Source organism: Neofelis nebulosa, chromosome 7 (assembly GCF_028018385.1).
Source record: "Neofelis nebulosa isolate mNeoNeb1 chromosome 7, mNeoNeb1.pri, whole genome shotgun sequence".
NCBI lineage: Eukaryota > Metazoa > Chordata > Mammalia > Carnivora > Felidae > Neofelis > Neofelis nebulosa.
The window spans coordinates 77543441-77564651 of NC_080788.1; the positions used below are offsets into that span (position 1 = coordinate 77543441).

The following is a 21211-nucleotide window of genomic DNA, read 5'->3' on the forward strand; positions in this document are numbered from 1 at the left end:
TATAAACACTTCTATGATTCTACAGCAGTAGTCTCAAATATTTGTCAGCATATCATCCCTGAGAAATATGATGTACCCTTATCTGTAACAGTGATTACTCTAGGTTTTTTCCCCAGTGAGGGCTGGTCCTCCAAAGATAGTATATATTCATCTTAAGAAAAATTGTTTCAAATAAAATATCTACTCTTAACCTCCCTCCTGACCTTAAGAATTATTTTCATAGGGAATAAATAGTAAACTAAAGACACAATTGCTAAATAGCAGTGATTAGCTAGTTTAAATTTAGTCAGTATACATTTTTAGGAAACTGGGTCTTCATGATTCCATGACTTTGTCCTATTTCAAGAAGCAAATCAATTAGTAACTGGGAGGGCAAGAGCAAAGATTTACCTCTAAATTTGTTTCTCTGTTTTCTCTTTATACTGCTGTTTTTTCATTATGGGCACTGTCTTTTGTTTGTTTGTTTACTTGTTTATTTTTCTTCTGTCTACTTATCTTTCAACTTGACTAGTTCATCTTATTGACTTTACCCATTAGGAAACAGGTTTTATAGCATGCACAGAGGTAAGGGGGTTCAGACAAGCTACTGGAGAACAGTTAGGATAAAGAATTGCAGTCCATTCTATTCTTAGCAAGGTGTGGTAGGTGGCCCCTCTTGGATCTGAAGCCAAAGGCAGGCTGAAATGTGCAAATACAAAGCTAACATTTATTGAATGTTTATTGGGAATCAGAATACTACTATTAAAAGCAAGTACTCAGAAAGATGCCCTTGGGCATAAAAGGCTTGATGGTTAATTTTGTGTGTCAACTTGGTTAGGCCATGGTTCCCAATTTTTGATCAAATACCTTTTTAGATGTTGCTATGAAGGCATGTTTTAGATTGACATTTAAATCAGTCGACTTTGAGTAAAGCAGATTACTCTCAAAATGTGGGTGGGCCTTATCCAATCAGTTGAAGGTCTTAAGAGAAAAGACTGAGGTCCCCCAAAGAAAAGGAATTCTTCTTCCAAACTGCCTTTGAACTCAAGATTGCATCATCAACTCTTGCCAGAATTTCCATCATAATAGCCTGCCCTGTGAATTTCAGACTTGCCAGCCTCTGTATTACGTGTGCCAATTGCTTAAAATTCCTCTTTCAACTCACTCTTTCATATATATATATATATATATATATATATATATATAGAGAGAGAGAGAGAGAGAGAGAGAGAGAGAGAGAGACAGGTTCTGTTTTTCTGGAGAACCCTGAAGAACCATAATACAAAAAGAAATTAGTGAATCTCGGTTCTTCCTACTGGTTCAGTGGCTTTACCTATTTGGGATGAAGAACACAGTTAAGACTCAGTGAACAGTATGCTCTCTACCCAGGAAAATATGTATACATGCACATACATACAAAATTTTGCATAAATATACAAGGTGCCCAGGGATAAGAACCCTTGTTCTGGGTTTAAATGTCAAACTGATTTGCTTCTAAGTAAAATGCAATGAGACCTTCTAGGTGGGAGGTCTCAATGAATTTCACTCAGGACATAGGTAAGAATCAAAGGCCAAAAATATGGTGGACAAATAAGAATATAATTTGTGTTCTAAAGGGAGACACAAAGAGTGCTTCTATCAATGTGCTTTTGAAGGACATTAAAATGGCAAAACGCACACATGTCCAGAAGCACTCTGCTTGCCAATATAGGGTATGAAGCCAGAAAGTTAACGGGCAGAGAGGGCTCCTGTATGACAGCTGATTTGGCACAACGATTTGACCAAATATGCCCAGAACCCCACCTACTGGAGGAAAAACAGGAAATAGGTAAGGAAAAGGAGAGAATTCCAGACAGGTACTTATTTTTAATACCAAATTATCAATGGAGGATTATTTAAATTCCTATACCAGAATTTAGAATATGCTTGTTCCTTATTATCAAGTGGAAAATTCTTCCTTTCCAGATGGTCTCCTAGAGATTTTATAGAATTTTAGAGAGTTGATGTTCAATGTGCTACTTCTACAAGTAATGATCTGTGACCCATAAGTAAGAACAAAAAGTGGCTGCTAGGAATTAGTACAAAGAGGATTCAGATCCTGTGAAAGTTAGTAAAAAATTTAATAGAAAATAACTTCAACTATAAGATAAAGCAGTACAATATATCAAGAATGTTGTATGCTGAATTCAAAACGTCAGAGACCATTAGTTAACTTGCTTTGCCAGGTTAACTCATTTTTTACATGTTTCAGAAAAAGCTTGTTCTGTCATCTCTGTGCATATATTTGCAACTTTTCATCGAATCATTGAATATAATTTAATGCTACACTGGTACCAAAAAAATTCAGACCCCTGCATGCCAAGAATTGTAAACTGTGGAAAGCAGAAAACTATTATAGCGTGTGTGTATATTTTTGCACTGAATTTAATGCCAGGTGAGGATCAGGCATATCTATGAGTGCAGGCTCAACTCATAGGGTCATATTTTGTTGTGGACTGGGGAATAATGATATAGTAAACTCTGTGTATAATATGGTGTGATGATTAATTTTATGTGTCAACTTGACTGGGCCACAGGGTGCCCAGATATTTGCTCAAACATTATCTTGGGTGTTTCTGTGAGGTTGTTTATGGATGTGAATATATTTAAATAGGCAGACTGAGGAAAGCAGATCACCCTCTGTAATCTGAGCAGATCTCATTCAGTTAGTTGAAAGCCTGACTCAAAGTGAAGGTAGGCTCTTCCTGGGACCCTAGCCTGCCTGCCTTCACACTGGAACTACACTATCCGCTCTCCTGGGTCTCAACCTTGCCAGCTTACCCTGTAGATATTGGAACTTGTCAGTCTCCATAATCACTTGAGTCAATTCCTTATTATCTCTCTCTCTCTCTCCCTCTCTCTCTCTCTCGTGTGTCTATAAATCACCCTATTGATTGCATTTTTTGGAGAACTCTAATACACATGGTATTGAAATGGTTTTAGCACTTACTTTAAATTTTAGATTCTTCTATGATTGTTTATAATAGTGTTATTATAACCTTTATAGTTTTTCATAACTTTTTTATTACTTTTTTCAAATGAAATATAATTACTATTAAAGCTAAAATTGTTGCTAAAAATTTAAAAAAAGTAAAGAATCTAGCAATGAGATTCATCTGGTTTAAGATAAAGTAACATATATTATATTAAATGTTAAGCCATTATATATTATGCCAGAAATTCTTCTACAAAATCACTAGAAATTTAAAGAAAAAAATATGACAAGAAAGTTAAAGTTATTTTTGTTGGGGATAATTTTCATGGGAATAAAAATTACTCAAATCCTTAGTGTGTTTATGCAGTGAAATTTTGAAAAGAGTTCTACAATCTCTGCCAAGTTACAACATTATTTGAAACAAAACAAAGTGAGTATAAAAATAAAGCTTTCAAATTCTTTAAGAATAAATGGAACAGCTTAATGTTATCAAAAATGTATGCAAACATAATTTGAATCTGATGCTGAAAATGCACTTATTAAATGACATTCTATTATATCGCAACAATTAGATTAGCAGGCAGCTAGGAAAATACAATTAGCACATTGTCTGAAAATAAAGCTAAGAGACAACAAGAATGTGCACACAAGTTACTTGACTAATTAGTTCATAGGCTGACATACATGAAATTTTTACAATTCAATTGGACAAGAGAACAAATATTCCAGAGCTCCCCATTTACTTGTTTTTTTATTGTGGTGTGAATAGAAGGGTACTTATTACTTTCTTTTTTTTTTTTTTTTTTTTTTTTTTTTTTTTTATTTTTTTTTTATTTTTATTTTTTATTTTTTATTTTTTTTTATTTTTTAATATATGAAATTTACTGTCAAATTGGTTTCCATACAACACCCAGTGCTCATCCCAAAAGGTGCCCTACTCAATACCCATCACCCACCCTGCCCTCCCTCCCACCCCCCATCAACCCTCAGTTTGTTCTCAGTTTTTAACAGTCTCTTACGCTTTGGCTCTCTCCCACTCTAACATCTTTTTTTTTTTTTTTCCCTTCCCCTCCCCCATGGGTTTCTGTTACGTTTCTCAGGATCCACATAAGAGTGAAACCATATGGTATCTGTCTTTCTCTGTATGGCTTATTTCACTTAGCATCACACTCTCCAGTTCCATCCACGTTGCTACAAAAGGCCATATTTCATTCTTTCTCATTGCCACGTAGTACTCCATTGTGTATATAAACCACAATTTCTTTATCCATTCATCAGTTGATGGACATTTAGGCTCTTTCCATAATTTGGCGATTGTTGAGAGTGCTGCTATAAACATTGGGGTACAAGTGCCCCTATGCATCAGTACTCCTGTATCCCTTGGATAAATTCCTAGCAGTGCTATTGCTGGGTCATAGGGTAGGTCTATTTTTAATTTTTTGAGGCACCTCCACACTGCTTTCCAGAGCGGCTGCACCAATTTGCATTCCCACCAACAGTGCAAGAGGGTTCCCGTCTCTCCACATCCTCTCCAGCATCTATAGTCTCCTGATTTCTTCATTTTGGCCACTCTGACTGGCGTGAGGTGGTATCTGAGTGTGGTTTTGATTTGTATTTCCCTGATGAAGTCGGTACTTATTACTTTCTAAATCACTTGCCATAGAAAGAAGAAATTTGTTTTGAAATTTTGAGGGAAAATTTAACAAAAATTAGCATGTTATCCAAATTTTAAAAATGACACAACTGAATATTTCATTGCAAAACTTTAAATTTGTTTGAGTCCATTTACCCATAGTCTTTCAAAATTAACATGACTCTAATTATGTGCCATACTTTAATCCATTGGTAAATATCATCTGACTTAATATCCTATGGGGTAGATATGATTAGTATTTCTAATTTTCATCTCAATAAAAAGGTTTAAAGATGTCAAGGTCAAATAGTAATTACATGGGAGAGGCAGAACTCTAGTCTCAGGTCTTTCAGACTTCAAAAATTATGTTCTTACCCATTGTTATAACTTGTCATAATTCAACTTGGCTATAATTACCTCTGAATCCTCTTCCATATTTGTGGATCAATCATGATCAAGTGGATCATGAAATTGCGAGGCATGCCATTCAAAACTGTTGCTTTTAGAACCGAGTTTTCTATGTGAATCATGATTTTCTTTTAAATGCAAATCAAAACAAATAAAATTTCGAAATAAAGTTTAAATACTTTCATCTGCATTATGATTTGATTTAAAAAATCACATACTTCATATAAAACAAACATTTATAGTTATGTCGAATTCTGTAATATCTAATTTTCATGTCAAAAACTGGTAATCAACCCGGGCACCTGGGTGGCTCAGTCGGTTAAGCAGCCAATTTAGGCTCAGGTCATGCTCTCACCGCGATAACGGTTAGTGGGTTCAAGCCCTGTGTTGGGCCCTGTGCTGATAGCTCAGAGCCTGGAGCCTGCATCTCCCTCTCTGTGCCTCTTTCTCTCTCTCTCATTCCCTCTCAAAATTAAATAAATATTTCATGGATATTTGGGCTCTTTCCATAATTTGGCTATTGTTGAAAGAGCTGCTATAAACATTGGGGTACACATGCCCTATGAATCAGCACTCCTTTATCCTTTGGATAAGTTCCTAATAGCGCTATTGCTGGGTGGTAGGGTAGTTGTATTTTTAATTTTTTGAGGAACCTCCATTCTGTTTTCCAGAGTGGCTGCACCAGTTTGCATTCCCACCAACAATGCAGAGCATTCCTGTTTCTCCACATCCTTGCCAACATTCATGTTATTTACAGATAAAATTATTTCAATACATCAAAAATATTTGAATATTCAAAATTTTAAAAAAAGAAACCAAAGAAAATGAGTAGTGTTTTCAAGAAAAAGTGAATTCCTGTTCACCAATAAAAGTATATGAATTATACATTAGTCAGTGATTAAGTTATCAAAAGTAGAGCTCTTTCTTTTTGTTTTTTATTTCTTTTAATTTTCTATCTAATATATATGTATACTGTATTTCAGTTTTGCTTAAATCATAGATAAAACTTTAACATTTTTTCTTATTTGAGAGTATGAGTTTATAAAATTATCTTTGCATATCTGTTCTGATGCATGTGTCATTATTTTTCTATAGGACTAAATCAATCTCTATTTCAAAAATAGCTTCTTTTCCGTAATCTATTCTTTTACAATAGTAGTATCTGGAATTTTATACTTTTGAAAGAAATTGTTTTCTTGTCTTTCAATCAGATAGAGCATAGAACATTTTATAAACTCTTGAAAATTGTTTTTATTTTTTTTTATCAGTGGCAGGTTATCAAAATAAAGCAATTGTCAAGTAGTAGAATATGTCAAATTCAAACAACAAAATATGTACAACAATTACTTTTTTATCTTCTTAATACTGCATGGCCAATTTCACATTCAACTATGTTAGAATTATCTGTGACCAAAATATGCAGAGCATCAATTTGCAATGGCTTGTAAATATAGGCCTACATGTTGTGGGATTAATATTTTTCATGCACAGCAAATCAGAACAAACATATTTTCTTCAGCCATGTCAGACCTTGACACTGTCATATTCACATGCCCTTCACAACCAAGACCAAGAAATTCAGTTTATAAAAAGACTGATCTGATAATGACAGAAGCTGACAAGCACCAGCTTTAGGTATCATTTTAGAGATTCCAAATTTATGAGCTCTGTGAAAAACATGTCTTGAAATATACAAATCAATGAATCCAAATTTACATTTTTTTTGTGATATCATGGTAGTGTATGCATAATAATAATAAAGAAGTAATAAAGAAAATGAATACAGTTTCCTCATTCTTTGCCTTAATAGATAACAATTTAGGATTTGGGTAATATTTACTATAGCTTAAGCATTTATTGATAATAAAAGGTTTAGTAAGGATATCTCCTTTGAGGGAGAAAAGAGGGGTGGACAGAGGATATCTTGGGGCCAACTAGAATTATTAGCTGGATGACCTTTGGTAAGTTCATTAAACCTCTGAGTGGCAGTATGTGAGTATAGTAAGAACTACCTCACATGCGTTTGTGAGTATTAAATTTTAAATCAATGTAAAATTGCCTGTACAGTCAGGCCGGCAGTAGGTACTCAGTAAACATTCCTTTCCTGATCTCATTTTACTAATGTTTTCTCTCAAAAAAAGATCTAGAAATATGCCTGTCCAATACGGTAACCACTAGGCCACTAGGCAAAGTGAACACTTAAAATGTGGCTATTCTGACTTAAGACATGCTATACGTGTTAAGTACATACATGCCAGATTTTGAAGTCTATTATAAGAAAAAAAGAATGTGAAATGTCTCATTTAATTATTTACATTGTCACATGTTGAAATAGATATATTTTAGATACATTAATGTGAATAAAATATTAAATTAATTTCACCTATTTTCTTTTTTTAATGTAGTATACAAAAGTTTTAAATTGCATACATACTTGTGCCTCACATTCTGTCCCTCCTAAATAGTGCTGCTCTAGAGGAGAAATTTAAGAAATCCAAGGTTCTAATAAAATTCCTAATCAGTATAAGAGAAAAAAAAAAAAGGTTTTACTGTGTTTTAATACTTCAGAGTCCTTGTAGAAAGGAATCATATTTTATTAAAATCTTGTAAAAAGCAAATTATACCAGATAGCAAACATTTTTGATTAGGTTCCTTAGAGTTACAAGGTGAAAAGAAGTTTTTCCTGATTTATCTTCTATCATTTTAAAAATTGGAATAAAGTACACAAAATTATATTGTAATCCCTCTTCTCTCTGCCTTGCACATAATGACTGCATCGGCAACCCTCAAGTACATATTCTTTACAGCTAATGGAGCCAAGTGTCTCCCTGAACTACCTAAGATTTATTGAGGTCTCGACCAGCCAAATTCCTTAACCTGGAGAAAACTTAGCCAATTTCAGAAGGTAGAGAGAGTGACAAGAGGAACTGCTAATAGCCAGTCTAACCAACTTCACACTATAATAAAGTATACTTTCTAAAAGCAAGTCTGATCGTGTCTTTTCCCTTAAAATTTTCCCTTAAAATCTTTAGTAGGTTTTAAGAGAAAGTTAGAAGGCTGTTTTCTTGAACAGAACTTTCCTTTGTTACATTCAAAGCTGTTTTCTCTCCCTGTACCTATAAATGTGTAGAGTGCTATGTGGATAAGGGTTCCTCTCTGTTGCATGCTTGCTATAGGGTATGCAGTCTAGCCTCACTTGGCCTAGGCACATTCCTCCTGGATAATGAGAGCTCAGGAAAAATGTTTATTTTTTCTTTCTCTGCTTCTAAGTTTTCCTCCAAAAAAACACTCTGGTTCTTTGCATCTGTTCCTTTAGAGTTACTATGACAGTGGGGAAACAGATAATAAATTAAATAGGTATTTTAAATATATAAAATATTAGATATTGTCAACTGCTAAGGAAAAGCAAATATTGAAGGAGAATAGGGATATATGCATTAGTAGAGGTCTGGATTTTAGGTGCAATGACCACATAAGACCTCACAGAGGAAGTGACATTTGAGAAAAGATATGAGGTAAGTGCTATTACTCTCTGGCCTCCTCCTGTGCCCTTGTAATTAGGAATACCTCTTGCCAGAGTTTCAACCCTTTCCCCATAGACTCCTATGAGTAAATGTGGGAAAATGCTGAAAATATGAGCAAATACAGGAAAATGCCAAACTGAGCAGAAGACTTGTGGATGAGGGTTGCTGGGTCTAGGGAAATGCAAATGACCCCTTTGAGAGAAAGGGAACATTTTTACTTCTCCATGTGTTTTATCTGCGTGCATGATTGTTGTCTCTGAACCAGGATTTTTCAAAACATGGTTCTACCCTAGGTTCAATAGATGGTCATTGGATTAGTTTAGTAGGTAATAACCAACAACAGGGGGAAAAAAAGTAGAAGAAAAATAATATCATTTGTTGCAGTAAGGATAGGAATTATTGTTTCAAACACATGTACACACACTCAGCTAAGTGTTTGCTGAGCGATGATATAAAGTGTATTTCTTACTATGGGTCATGGATAAGAGAGTTTGAAAATTACTGTGCTAAGCCTAAGAGAACTTCTGAAATGGTGTCTCCTAAAGAGGGGTTAAGGCAATGAATGAGGCAAGAAGGAAACTGTAATGGGCTCTTATCTGTGGGGAAACGAAAACCTAGGGCTAAATGGAGACAATCAGGTATCCATTTACCCCTACTTGTTCAATTAGAGATTAAAAACTACATTTAACGGTTTGAATTTCTTGTTCTTTTTATTTTTGATTTCCCTCATGTGTGCATATTTGCACGTGTTCTGTTGTGTGTATTTTTGTGCTTTATTATAGAGGCTACTGAGAAAGACCCTGAGGAAAGGAGAGTCTAGATAATTTTCAAAGGAAGTCAGGGAAGTTGGGGAGACTATGCTACCGTGTAGCTGACATGAACAGAATCCCAAGTTGGAATGGTGCTAGAAACTGTCAAATGGAGAAGGCTGAGTTTGTGGGAGCTTCTGCAAAGACAGACAGAAAGAAATAAAGTACACAGAGAGATAGTAGAGACCATGGAAAGGTCTGAGGGCTGACCTGTAGAGAGGCTCAAATAGGTCCCCAAACCCAGGTCACATTGGCATTTTCTAAGATTCAGTCTTGGCCCTTTGTTCTCTCTACACTTCTTCCCTCATTAAATGGATCTCTTCTGATTCTTCAGTTGTTGTTTTAATGCAGACAATCCTTAAATCTATATCCATTGGTATAGTTTCTCCTGAATTCCAATCTAGTATTTTCAAATGCCTGCTGAGCAGTTCGTCTTTGAATATCTCTTGTATTACCTTTTCTGGCTCCTAGCCTGAGAGCTTAAACTACATTCATGGCTATCCATATACATCTGTAGAGCTGGCAGGTCAAGTCCACTAGGGATATCTGTGAATGAGAAAATAAAGCATATCTTTTGGTCTTTCCTAAAAACTTAAATAATGGAAAGCCACATTCTACCAGGATGGTTAAAAAATTAAGATAAAGACCTCTACAGACCAGGTGGTGAGCCACACTAACACACATCAAGAAGGGTGGCCTGCAACAGAAGGAGCCATCCAGTATATCCAGCACAGGAGAGGAAGTGGAAGGGAAACTTGAGGTTTCCTGATAGAAGAATGAAAGACTAGATTCTTTAAATCAGTGGAGTGTATATGTATGTGGTCATGTGTTGTCTCAAAAGCACTACAAACTGATGCACCCAGGTGGCTCAGTTGGTTGATCTTCAACCAGCTGAGCTTCAGCTCAGGTCATGATCTCAGTTTGTGAGTTCTAGCCCCGTGTTGGACTCTGTGCTGACAGCTCGGAGCCTGGAGCCTGCTTCGGATTCTATGTCTCCCTCTCTCTCTTCCCCTCCTTTGCTTGCAGTCGGTCTCTCTCTATCTCTCTCAAAAATAAATAAACATTAAAAAATTTTCTTTTAAAAAGCACTACCAAACTATTTTTATGTATTTCCTGTGACCCTATTTTACTTACAAGTTGATTTCTTTTAAAGAAATATAAACTACTCTTAGACTAATACAATCTCAAAGATGTTGAAATCTTCCTCATTTGTTAGCTTTTGTTTTTCCTATTTGAATCTACTGATGCCCTACGATTCTGAGGAAGTTACATTTATGGTATTATTATCACTTCCCATTGAATAGATCTTGGAATTACATCAAACTTAGAATCTAGAGTTCCAATCATTATTATTATTATTATTATTATTTTTTTTTTTTTTTGTAGCTGAGACCTGAAATCCAGTGATCCATGTGTATGCTCTAGGTGCCTAACTAAGTAAGTTTTCCCTCAATCTGATTGGAGATCCAATCCTGGATTATGAGGAAGGTTCAGCAAGGCCATGGGGGAGCCCTTAAGCCAAAATCACCTGTCAGGGAGTCCCACATTTTCCAGTAACATACTTGCTTCAGGATCCCTACCAGGTTCCATGGTTAATTATGAGCAGCCCTTGGGAGACGCACCTTCAGCACAAACACACATTTGGATTTCAGACCCTGGTCAATTAGACTTGTAGTTGATCATTGAGGTATATTATCATGGCCTCTAGCCACCACTGCTTTTCTCTGCTCAATCCACACTTATGCAATATTTTTCTTAGATGAATTTGATGAGAATGGAACCTAGAACAGAACCCTGTTCCACTAAAAATGTCATTTCAGATTATATATATATATATATATATATATATATACATGTATATATATACATGTATATATATATACATATATATATATAATCTATATATATTATAACTCCCCCCCCCCCCCCCGCAGAGGTGGTTGACGTCTTTATTGCTCTGGAAGTGGAGGCAGCTTTTGGTGGTGCCGGCGTGCCTCCTTTTCACCATCACAGGCTTCTGGCTGCGCAGGATGGCGCTGGTTCTGTGAATGGCAGCAATGTTCTTGTTCTTGTGACGGATGCTGCTGAGAGTGGCATGGGCATTCTTGTTGGTCTGCACGTAGGAGGTGGCAGGTTTTCGCTGGCCAGATCTCTGCCTAATGACCACAACCACCCCTTTGCAGTTGGCCGGCTGCGGGCTCCATGCCCACAGTCTTGTGGTTAATCATCCCATCGTAGAAGAACGAGTTGCGTGCCTTCAGGTTATTGGGCAAAGGGTTGTACATCTGCTTGTTGCCCTTGATCAGGAAGCTGGAGCGGTTCTGCATGACCATCCATTGCAGGTGGGCCGACATGGCGGCAGCCCCTTTCCCTACAGCAGCTAGAAACGGAAAGAGCTGTATAATGTATTTTTAATACAACCCATTGAAACCATTAGCAAATTATAATGGAATTGAGTGATTTTTTTCTCTTGTTGATGAATATATGATCCAAGATTGTATCTAATTGATAATTTGCCCAAATTGGAATATGTCTAGAAATCACCTGCTACCTAAATGGGCTAAATCTGTCAACAAAAAAACGAGATAAGACATGCATGATTTACGTTTAGTGAACTCAATGTTACTTCCTACTGAACATTTGTTTCCAATTGTTAATAAACCATATTTTAATAATAATTTCTAAGATTTTCTATGGAATTAATTTCATTCTCCAGTATAGTATAGAATTCTTGGATTTTTTTTTCAAGTGTTCTTTATTTTTTTAACTTCTTATATTTTTATTTAGGTATAATTAACATAGAGCATTATATTAGTGTCAGGTGCACAATAAAATGGTTTAACAATTCTATACATCACTCAATGTTTACCATGATAACTGTACCTTTTTAAAAATGTTTATTTATTTTTTGTTAAAGAGAGAGGGAGATGGGGGGGAGGCAGAGAGAGAGAGAGAGAGAGAGAGAGAGAATCCCAAGCAGGCTCAGCACTGTTAGCACAGAGCCTGACACATGGCTTAATCTCACAAATCCTGAGATCATGACCTGAGCAGAAATCAATAGTCCAATGCTTAACTGACTGGGCCACCCAGGTGCCCCTGATAAGAGTACTCATAATCCCTTTCATTGCTTCACCCATCCCACCGCTCACCTCCCCCAGGCAACCACCAGTTCACTATTTTAAGTGTTTTGTTTTGTTTTGTTTTTAGATTCCACACATGAGTGAAATCATATGATATTTTTCTTTCTCTGATTTCATTTAGCATTATATCCTCTAGATACATCCATGTTGCAAATGGCAAGATTTCATTCTTTTTTTATGGCTCAGTCCTTGATTTTTAATTTAAAAAGAAATTATAACATTTTTCCCCTGCTCTAGTATTTTGGTTATCTCTGATTATTAACAATGCATAAAGAAATAGTTCAATGGTATGCGACATTTTATTTGAAAGTTCCTTTTTTAACCTGGGTTATAATTCGTCTGGGACAAAAGATATGAAGTCATTTAGAAAAAGAATTGCTTTCTTACAATCTTACATTTCTTGGGTTTCAATTTCCTCTCACCAACATTATTTTTGCTATCCTTGACAGAGAAGATGGAAATAAAATAAAAGTTGAGTGGTATGGCCTTTTCTTTGTCATGTGTTATAAAAATGTTACTCTGAAGCAACATGCTCATTTTCTCTGAACATAACTTCAAAACCCTATTTTGCGTGTCTTTAGAATTTTTGGCAAGCCTCACTGCATTATGGTTATTGGCCTTTTAAAAATCATTCTTATACTTTTTAGCCATTCTTACATATTTGTTGTTGGTCACGCCCCTTTCTTCTCTCTTTTGTACACGTTCTCTTTTATAAATGAATTCAACTACCTTTTGTCCTTTTCACAATCCAGTGATTAGTGTGGCCATGAGCTGTGAATTATCATCAATTCTGTGCTCCTGGTTCTTATGGAAAATTAGGAGAGAAAGAAAGATAGAGAAAGAGAGAGAGAGAGAGATTTGTCATCAAAATCGGTAGTGTGAATCTATTTCTGTGTATGTCTCTTCATCCTAATTTTTCTTCATTAAAAAAATCATATTCTTTATAAAAATAACCTCAGTTTTCTTTTGGCATCTTAAAAACAAACACGGAGTTTTTGTGTGTTTTTTTCATATTATATGTAAGTTTTTCAATAATGCACGTTTTGATTATAGTTCTAAAATTGAATTCGATTTTGTTCATTTTCCAGTGAAATGGAATTATGATACCAAATGGCATAAGGACAATACTTTATGCTGGTAATTAAATGGAAGACTACATAGAATTCCATGTTGCTCAGGAAGATCTGGATTTAATAAAATGGAGGCCCACTGAAGAAGATTTAGATATATCAGTTATTAATTCCCTTATATAGGTAAGAAGTCAAGGCTCAGAAACTTTAGAGACTAATTTGTCCACGAGAGTAGGGCAACCTTTAAACTCTTCAGGAATTTGTTTCCTAGAAGTCAGAAGCAGCCTTGGGAGCATTTCTTAATTCTAAGCTATTTGTACAGATGTGTATTTTTGTCTTTCTATAGTTCCCAAGGTTTTAGTTTACTTATTTATGTTTCTCTAGAAATTACTACATATGTTTCTACTAGGGTTCTTCTCATTAGAAGGTACAGAGCTCTAGAGTCAGGACTGTGGGTAAGTGGATGCCACTTATGTAAGTCACATAAACTTTCCAAATATGTTTCTGGACTTGGAGGATCAAATGTATTGGTAAGAATATTAATATGTATAAAGCACTTTAAACACACATCAGCTATTTTTATTGGATTATGCAGGGAATATAAGCTCTATCTGAACCAAGTTGCTAGCATACAAAAATATTGAAGAGGATTTTTCAACTAAAAATAGGTGGAATTCACATGTATATTCACAAGGCCTGAAACTTCTATTTTCTCAGGTAGCCAAGAATCAAGTATGAGAATGAAAAGAATAACAAGGTGGGGATGATTAAACAATAGACCTGCTAATTAGAATAATTGATAGCTATAGAAAATGATTAATCCTATATTTAAAAAACTATAAAAGGTAGTTTTCTTTTTTAATTTTCTTTCTTTCTTTCTTTCTTTCTTTCTTTCTTTCTTTCTTTCTTTCTTTCTTTCTTTCTTTCTTTCTTTCTTTCTTTCTTTCTTTCTTTCTTCTCCTACCTTGATATATGTAAACAGTAGTAGGTTGCTTAGTGTAGAGAAAATGCCAACAAATGCCCACTGGGGATCCTACAGAAAGGACAAAAGGTATTTTATTTACATTACGACCCAAATCGCATAAGAATCTAAAGCACCAGAGATGAATACACTGCACATGAAATGGCTGCACCTGTTATTAATTTCATTTTAACAAAATAGTAGTCATTCAGTTATGTCCAGTTGTCAAATAGCACTTTTAGCGTACCATTCTTTGGTCCAGAAGCTAAAGTAACGTACTGCATGTAAATTGTGGAACTAAGTCAAAATGATTATTTAATACCTACTGAACACACTTAATATAATATGTAGTGCTATTTACAGGGTCATAAAAATGACTTATCTACAGTTCAACAAAATTTCATATGAGACAACACACCCTTCTGTATTATGGATAGACAAAAACTAAAACCCCAAACACATTAAATCTACTTAGATTTTTTAAAGCTCATTAATGTACTCTTAAACTAGTATTGTATAAGAGTTAAAATTCAGCATTAAAGAAAGTGCTCTGTTGTAAGTTTTATCCTTGTGAAGTTCATTAAATCTCCTTAATGCATCTGTTATAAGTCCTCTACATCAGGCAGAAATTAGTATAAGGAGTTTTAAATCATGTTCATCCTCTTAAAATGGTTTAAAATATGCTTATGTACAGTTACTAAGTACAATCAAGTATTTTTATTATAATAAGTAATTTGAAAAATTCCCATTATAAATCATCTAAAAACATTCTTGCTGGAAACAGAACTGTGAGCTCTAAAGTTTACTTTTGCTTTTCAAATTCTTAATCCTATAGTTTGATGTACGTTTGTAATCAGATCTGTTTCACTACATCAGAACTACCCTAGCCCTGTCCAAGGTTATGCAGTTTAACAGAGGACAGCATTTTTACTCAGCAAATTTTACAAGGTGGAATGAAAACATGTTGGTAGATTAATGATATAGTATTCTTTATGATTAAATTTTCAAATGAAGAGTTGCAGCATCAAGTAGTGGAAATAACACTGGGGCTGGAGTTGGGAGAACTGAATCAGAGCTCATTTAATGGCTTGAGTAACCTTGAGAAGTCACTTGTTCTCTGTGAGGCTGTTTTTCTCCTCAGTTTGAATGGATGATAAAATCCAACTCATAGCATCACTGAGGAGCAACTTTGTGAAAGTCTGCAGTTCAGTGTCACTTTTCTACTAGTCAATAAATATTTATTTCTTTAATTTTATAAGAAATAGGGAAGGTTTCATACTTCCCTATACATATATATATATATATATATATATATATATATGTATGTATTCAAAGCCTTACTTATTTAGCCTTAACACTAAATGACTTTAATGTTTAGCTAGACATATTAAAAGGTGTAATTTGCTCATTAAATGACCCTATGAATTTGGTCATTTGGTTTGGAAGGACTACTGCATTTATTTGACAGAATGATCCTGATTTTATTGTTTGACTTGGTGAGAAAAAGGGTGGATGGCCACTCTATATATAAACACAGCCAGGTTTATTAGTACATCAAAATATACAGGTTTATAGAACCTCTAAAATTTAGATGTTGATCGTTTCAGCTAAGAAAAAAAAAAGTTAACCTGGATGTTTTTTGTTTTTTTCCCTCAGCAAATCTAAGGCAGTTCAGCAACTCTATTACTGTAAATATCTGCCTTTGGTGTTGCTTGGGGAATTGGTAGGAATCATGGAAAAACCTAGCTTGGAAGTGACCTGTAGGCTTCATTTCCCTAGCTTCTGGAGGAGGGATATATTTGAGAAGCAGTGTATTTAAGCGTCAGGAGATTAGGGTGTGGGTATGAGCCAAGACATTGTTGGTTGCTGCTTGATGAGGTGACTTATTTGTGGAGTGGGACCAACAACGGTGTTGGAAGCTAGGTGATCTCGGCCTGAGGCACTGTGCTGTAATGGTAGACACATGTACAACAAGATTAATGGGAAAGGAGGCTTAACAGAGTGTTGAAGTGTTAAAGAGGGAACTCAAAGGCCTTGTCCATCTGGATTGACCTTCAGGTTGAAACTAGGTAGAGCCAAATGCCTATATGCTATTTGCCTTGGAGTGCTCCTCTGTCACATGGAAATAGGATTTTTTGTTTGTTTGTTTCTGATGTGAATCAACTCTTCAACATGAAATGTTAACAAAAAAACATCTTGCCTAGGGTTTAAAAATGTATTCAATGCAGAAAGTCTTGAAAATATTTAATGCTTCAAATAATTTTCCCCAGCCTCTTAGGTATCTTGTACTAAAAGTGTCTTTTTGTTGAAATATTTTTAAAAATATTAGTTTCCACTTTCACTTTTTTGTTCCCAGGACAACTGTTCCTCTGAACCACAATTGCTCCTTTATTTTATTTTTTTCTGGTTTTGAAATAACCCATCCTGCATCCATAAACAACTTGCCTTGATGGCTAGCCAAGACTCTGTCCTGCCACAGACCTCCTCCTACTTTCATTTCTTACCCCAAGGAGCAGTAAACATGAATCCTGACCCACTAATGGAGCCCCAGAACTGAGAAGATACATTGCTGCTAAACAGGTAGAAATAAAAACAATGCCTCTCTTCGATAATATTAAATGTTCTGGGAAGACAGTCTCCAAGAGAAAGGATAAATAATCTACATAATGAAGAATTAGTTAGCAGTGTTATGTAAATATTGTAGCAGCATCAATGAGGAGGTAAGCAGAAGTATTTTAAGACACTATATTATACAATGCACTGTGCACTGTTTCCTGGTGATAAGGTTTTTAAAGCATCTTTATAAGCTCTTCTTCTCTGTTGTGACAGGATTATTTTTGCACCTTTGGAAAGCAACTGAAAAAAGAAGCTTGGAAAAAATCCTGCCTAACAAAGCAGCCATACTCAAATAGCTAAAACTATAAGAAACAACTGATTGAAGATACAAGAATAGATTTAAGATGTAAGATTAAAACATGATAAAAAATGATATCCTCATTTTTTTCAATGCTGTGTATTCTTGTCAGTGTAGCAAAATGCTAAAATGGCAAAGGATTAAATTGTTTTTATTATGCCCCTGAATTTTAAGTAGTGACTGAAACATATATTTTATATAATAACAGCCAGACAAAACAACACATATAAGGATAAAGTAGGTGAGTGGAAAATGTAATGTACAAATTATCCAAAAGGAAATTAGTTTAAAGCAATTTTTTTAGCTACTGGCATCAATAAGTTGACTCCCCACTACTTTTCAGAAAAAGTTGGCATACGTTTTCTTCTTGCTACACCCCTGAAAACCTCAGTTTTAGAATGACGAAATATTTAAATCCTTTGGAACTATCTAGATTTTAGGTATTTCTTCTGAAAGTGTTGACTCTTGATTTGACAATGGTGCACAAATCACTGAAATTCACAAATTCTAAATCTCACTTAAAATTTTTTTTAATGTTTATTTTTTTTGAAGAAGAGAGAGACAGAACATGAGTGGGGGAGGGACAGAGAGAGAGAGGAGACACAGAATCTGAAGCAGGCTTCAGGCTCTGAGCCATCAGCACACAGCCTGTCGTGGGGCTCAAACCCACAAACCATGAGATCATGACTTGAGCCAAAGTTAGATGCTTAACCGACTGAGCCACCCAGGCGCTCCTCTAAATCTCACTTTAGATATTGGTTTAAGAAATGTTAATATTTCAATTTAGTGAAATGGTAAAAAGGTAGATAATAGATAAAGAGAAATGGAAATGTTTCAGATAATAAAAGAATTGAATAATTAGGTAAAATTAATCAGCCTTCAATACAACGAGCTTTTGATTGTCTAGCAATGTTTGTATCATTTGTAGACTCTCCACAAAGAATGTTTAACTGAAGGATGCCCTTCTCTCTATATTCTTCCTACTGCCACTGGTTGTTGTATACTCAGGAAAGGCAAACACATTTTAATATTAATTATATTTCAGTCAAGAGGCCACCAGAGGAGGGATATGTCTGGGAATAGAAGCCAGAAGCCCAAATATACTGAAAGTACATAAACATAGATACAAGGAAAATCTTTAGGTTAAAATCAGGTTAAAAAGGAGAGTAAGTATAGAAATACAGACACAGGCTAGAATCTAGGAGTTGCATCCAGGTAACCAAAGAAGTTGAACAGGCAATAGATGAGAACAGAATGCATTTAGCAGTGGCAATCAGGTGTCCAGAAATGAATCAAGTGTCTGGGGGCTTAGGATAGCAAGCTCAAGGTCAAGGGCTTACAGAAAAAAAATATTCTTCCATATTGGAAAAATCTTGCTTCAGATGTTATTTATAATCCCAGGCCCAAGACATGTTGAATTCAATTCAGTTTATGAATAACTAGGATGTATAAAATCACACTCTCTCTGTGCATTCCTAGTTGATTGCAGTTGGTATTCTTTCTTATTTCATTGTGACTAAAAGCACTTGTGAAAGACTGTATACCATGAGGAATGTAGGGGCCGCTTTCAGGCAAACAGGCTTGAACAATGTAATGTAGAAAGGGCCCACAGGCAACACCTGGCTGACTTTAAACAGGCCCATCAGGTGACCCACCTGGAAATATCCATATATTTGGCATATATCCATATGGCACTAACTGACCAATGGGTTACTTAGAACTAGGCACTGTTACTGAAAAGGGGAAGATTTCATACATTGCCATGCTTCCTCATCTTCCCCCTTTAAAGCAGCCCTCACCCACTGCCTCCCGGTGGACAGTCTCTCCTCTGCTGTCCTGCCCACCACTCCCTAGTGGTGTATTCAATAAATTTCTTCCTGCTTTGTTCTGCCTCAGGTGAATTCTTTTACCTTCAGTGCCACCAACTTCCACCCGGTCTTTGCCCCCACATTTGGAGGACCCCGTCCGATCCAGAGACACCCCATTTAGGCACCACATTTGGTGTCCCATATGGGGGGACTTTGTGGCCCACCCCACACTTGGGGGAACCCTGCACAAGGAGCCTTTGCTCTCCCCAGATTCTCCAGGAATCTCTTGGGACTTTCCTTGGTGGACCAACTCTAGTACTCCTTGGGGAACTGATGATGTGCATCAGCAGAGGATACTCCTAGGTGAGGATCCTAAGTCCCAAGGGGGAACGAGCCAGATCACCCTTGCCTGAAAGTGTGAAGGATTTCACCTTTTGCCTTCTGGAGGGACCCTCCACTCCCTCCTTTCTCTTTTTGGCTCTTTAGTAGTCTAACCCTAGTAATGTTGCAGGATTTTATTGTTGTTGTTAATATATATATAATTATTTATTTTTAAATTTACATCTGAGTTAGTTAGCATATGGTGCAATGATTTCAGGAGTAGAATCCAGTGATTCACCTTTTACATACCCAATGCTCATCCCAACAAGTGTCCTCCTTAATGCCCTTTGCCCATTTAGCCCACCCCCCCACCCACAACCCCTCCAGCAACCCTGTTTGTTCTCTGTATTTAAGAGTTTGTTTTGTCCCCCTCCCTGTTTTTTATATTATTTTTGCTTCCCTTCCCTATGTTCATCTGTTTTGTATCTTAAGTTCCACATATGAGTGAAATCATATGATATTTGTCTTTCTCTAATTTTGCTTAGCATAATACACTCTAGTTCCATCCACATTTGTTGCAAATGGCAAGATTTCATTCTTTTTGATTGTTGAGTAAAACTCCATTGTATATACATACATCTTTACCCACTCATCTGTCGATGGACATTTGGACTCTTTCCATATTTTGGCTATTGTTGATAGCGCTGCTATAAACATTTGCGTGCACGTGCCCCTTTGAAACAGCACACTTGTATCCCTTGGATAGATACCTAGTAGTAGAATTACTGGATCGTGGGGTAGTTCTATTTTTAATTTTTTGAGGAAACTCCGTACTGTTTGCTAGAGTGGCTGCACCAGTTTGCATTCCTACCAGCAGTCTGTTGCAGGATTTTTTACCTCAGGATTTGTCTCACAGCTTGGAAGAATGAAGAGGTGGACACAGGCTAAAATGAGCAGCAGGCAAAAGTTTATTAGAGTATAAGATCAGAAAGTAAGAATAGCCTCAAAGCTCTCTTTTCAGAGTGGGGGCATTAGAAAGTGAATCCCCCCCCCCCCCCCCACACACACACTATAGGCAAGGGACTTTGTTTTATAAATTTTTGATTGGCCCCTTTTCTTCTCTGGTTCTACCCTTATTGCCTAGGTTGACCAACTGGATTGGTTGGCTCCTATTGTATGAGGGGTGGTCTATGGCCATACCAGTTGCTTGTGGGTGATCCTTGAAGGTGTACTTATGTTTAGTCAGGTCTTTTGTCAAATTCCTGAGGGAAACCTGAGGGGTGGGTGGGTGTTGTCTGTCACATTCTTAAGAGGAACCTTAAGCCTGAGGGGTTTGCGGTGGTCAGACACTCCCAGCATCGTTTCAAAATAAGCGCTTTCCCCCTCCCGGGGACCTCAGTTCCTTACCTTTCCCTCTCTGCCTACAGAATCTGATCTTTTATAGTACACCTCTAACAATGGAAGGCCACTGGCCAGGATAGCCCCCTGGTGGGGTCTGAAGGTCTGAGAGCAAACAGGTCAGACTGCTCGCACCTGTGCGAGTAAAGAACCCCTTCCCTTTGCTCTCTCGTTCTGTCCTCCGCAGTCTGTTCCCAAAGTCTGCGGCAATTAAGAGTTCGCCTGAGGCGAATCCGCACAGGATGTGGACTCTGTTGGGACCCTTTCAAGAC

At 36.3% G+C, this 21211-nt stretch overlaps 2 long non-coding RNA genes and 1 pseudogene across 3 annotated transcripts in view; 2 read left to right on the top strand and 1 right to left on the bottom strand.

Annotated features, from left to right (window-relative positions):
* The window catches only part of LOC131517036 (uncharacterized), a 57257-nt gene extending 46519 nt beyond the window's left edge, over positions 1 to 10738 (top strand). The window contains exon 7 of one of the 2 annotated variants that reach the window (XR_009264349.1): positions 10714 to 10738. This is a non-coding gene — a long non-coding RNA (uncharacterized LOC131517036). Of the gene's footprint in view, positions 1 to 5665; positions 5880 to 10713 lie in introns of those variants that run through there. The other variant, XR_009264348.1, reaches the window with a different exon arrangement.
* Positions 10739 to 10776: 38 nt separating this feature from the next.
* On the bottom strand, positions 10777 to 11717 carry LOC131517963 (large ribosomal subunit protein eL28-like; annotated as a pseudogene).
* A 4182-nt stretch (positions 11718 to 15899) lies between these two features.
* Positions 15900 to 17487, top strand: LOC131517037 (uncharacterized). Its single transcript, XR_009264351.1, has 2 exons — positions 15900 to 17078; positions 17328 to 17487. It is a non-coding gene; the product is annotated as an uncharacterized LOC131517037 (long non-coding RNA).
* Positions 17488 to 21211: the final 3724 nt, after the last annotated feature.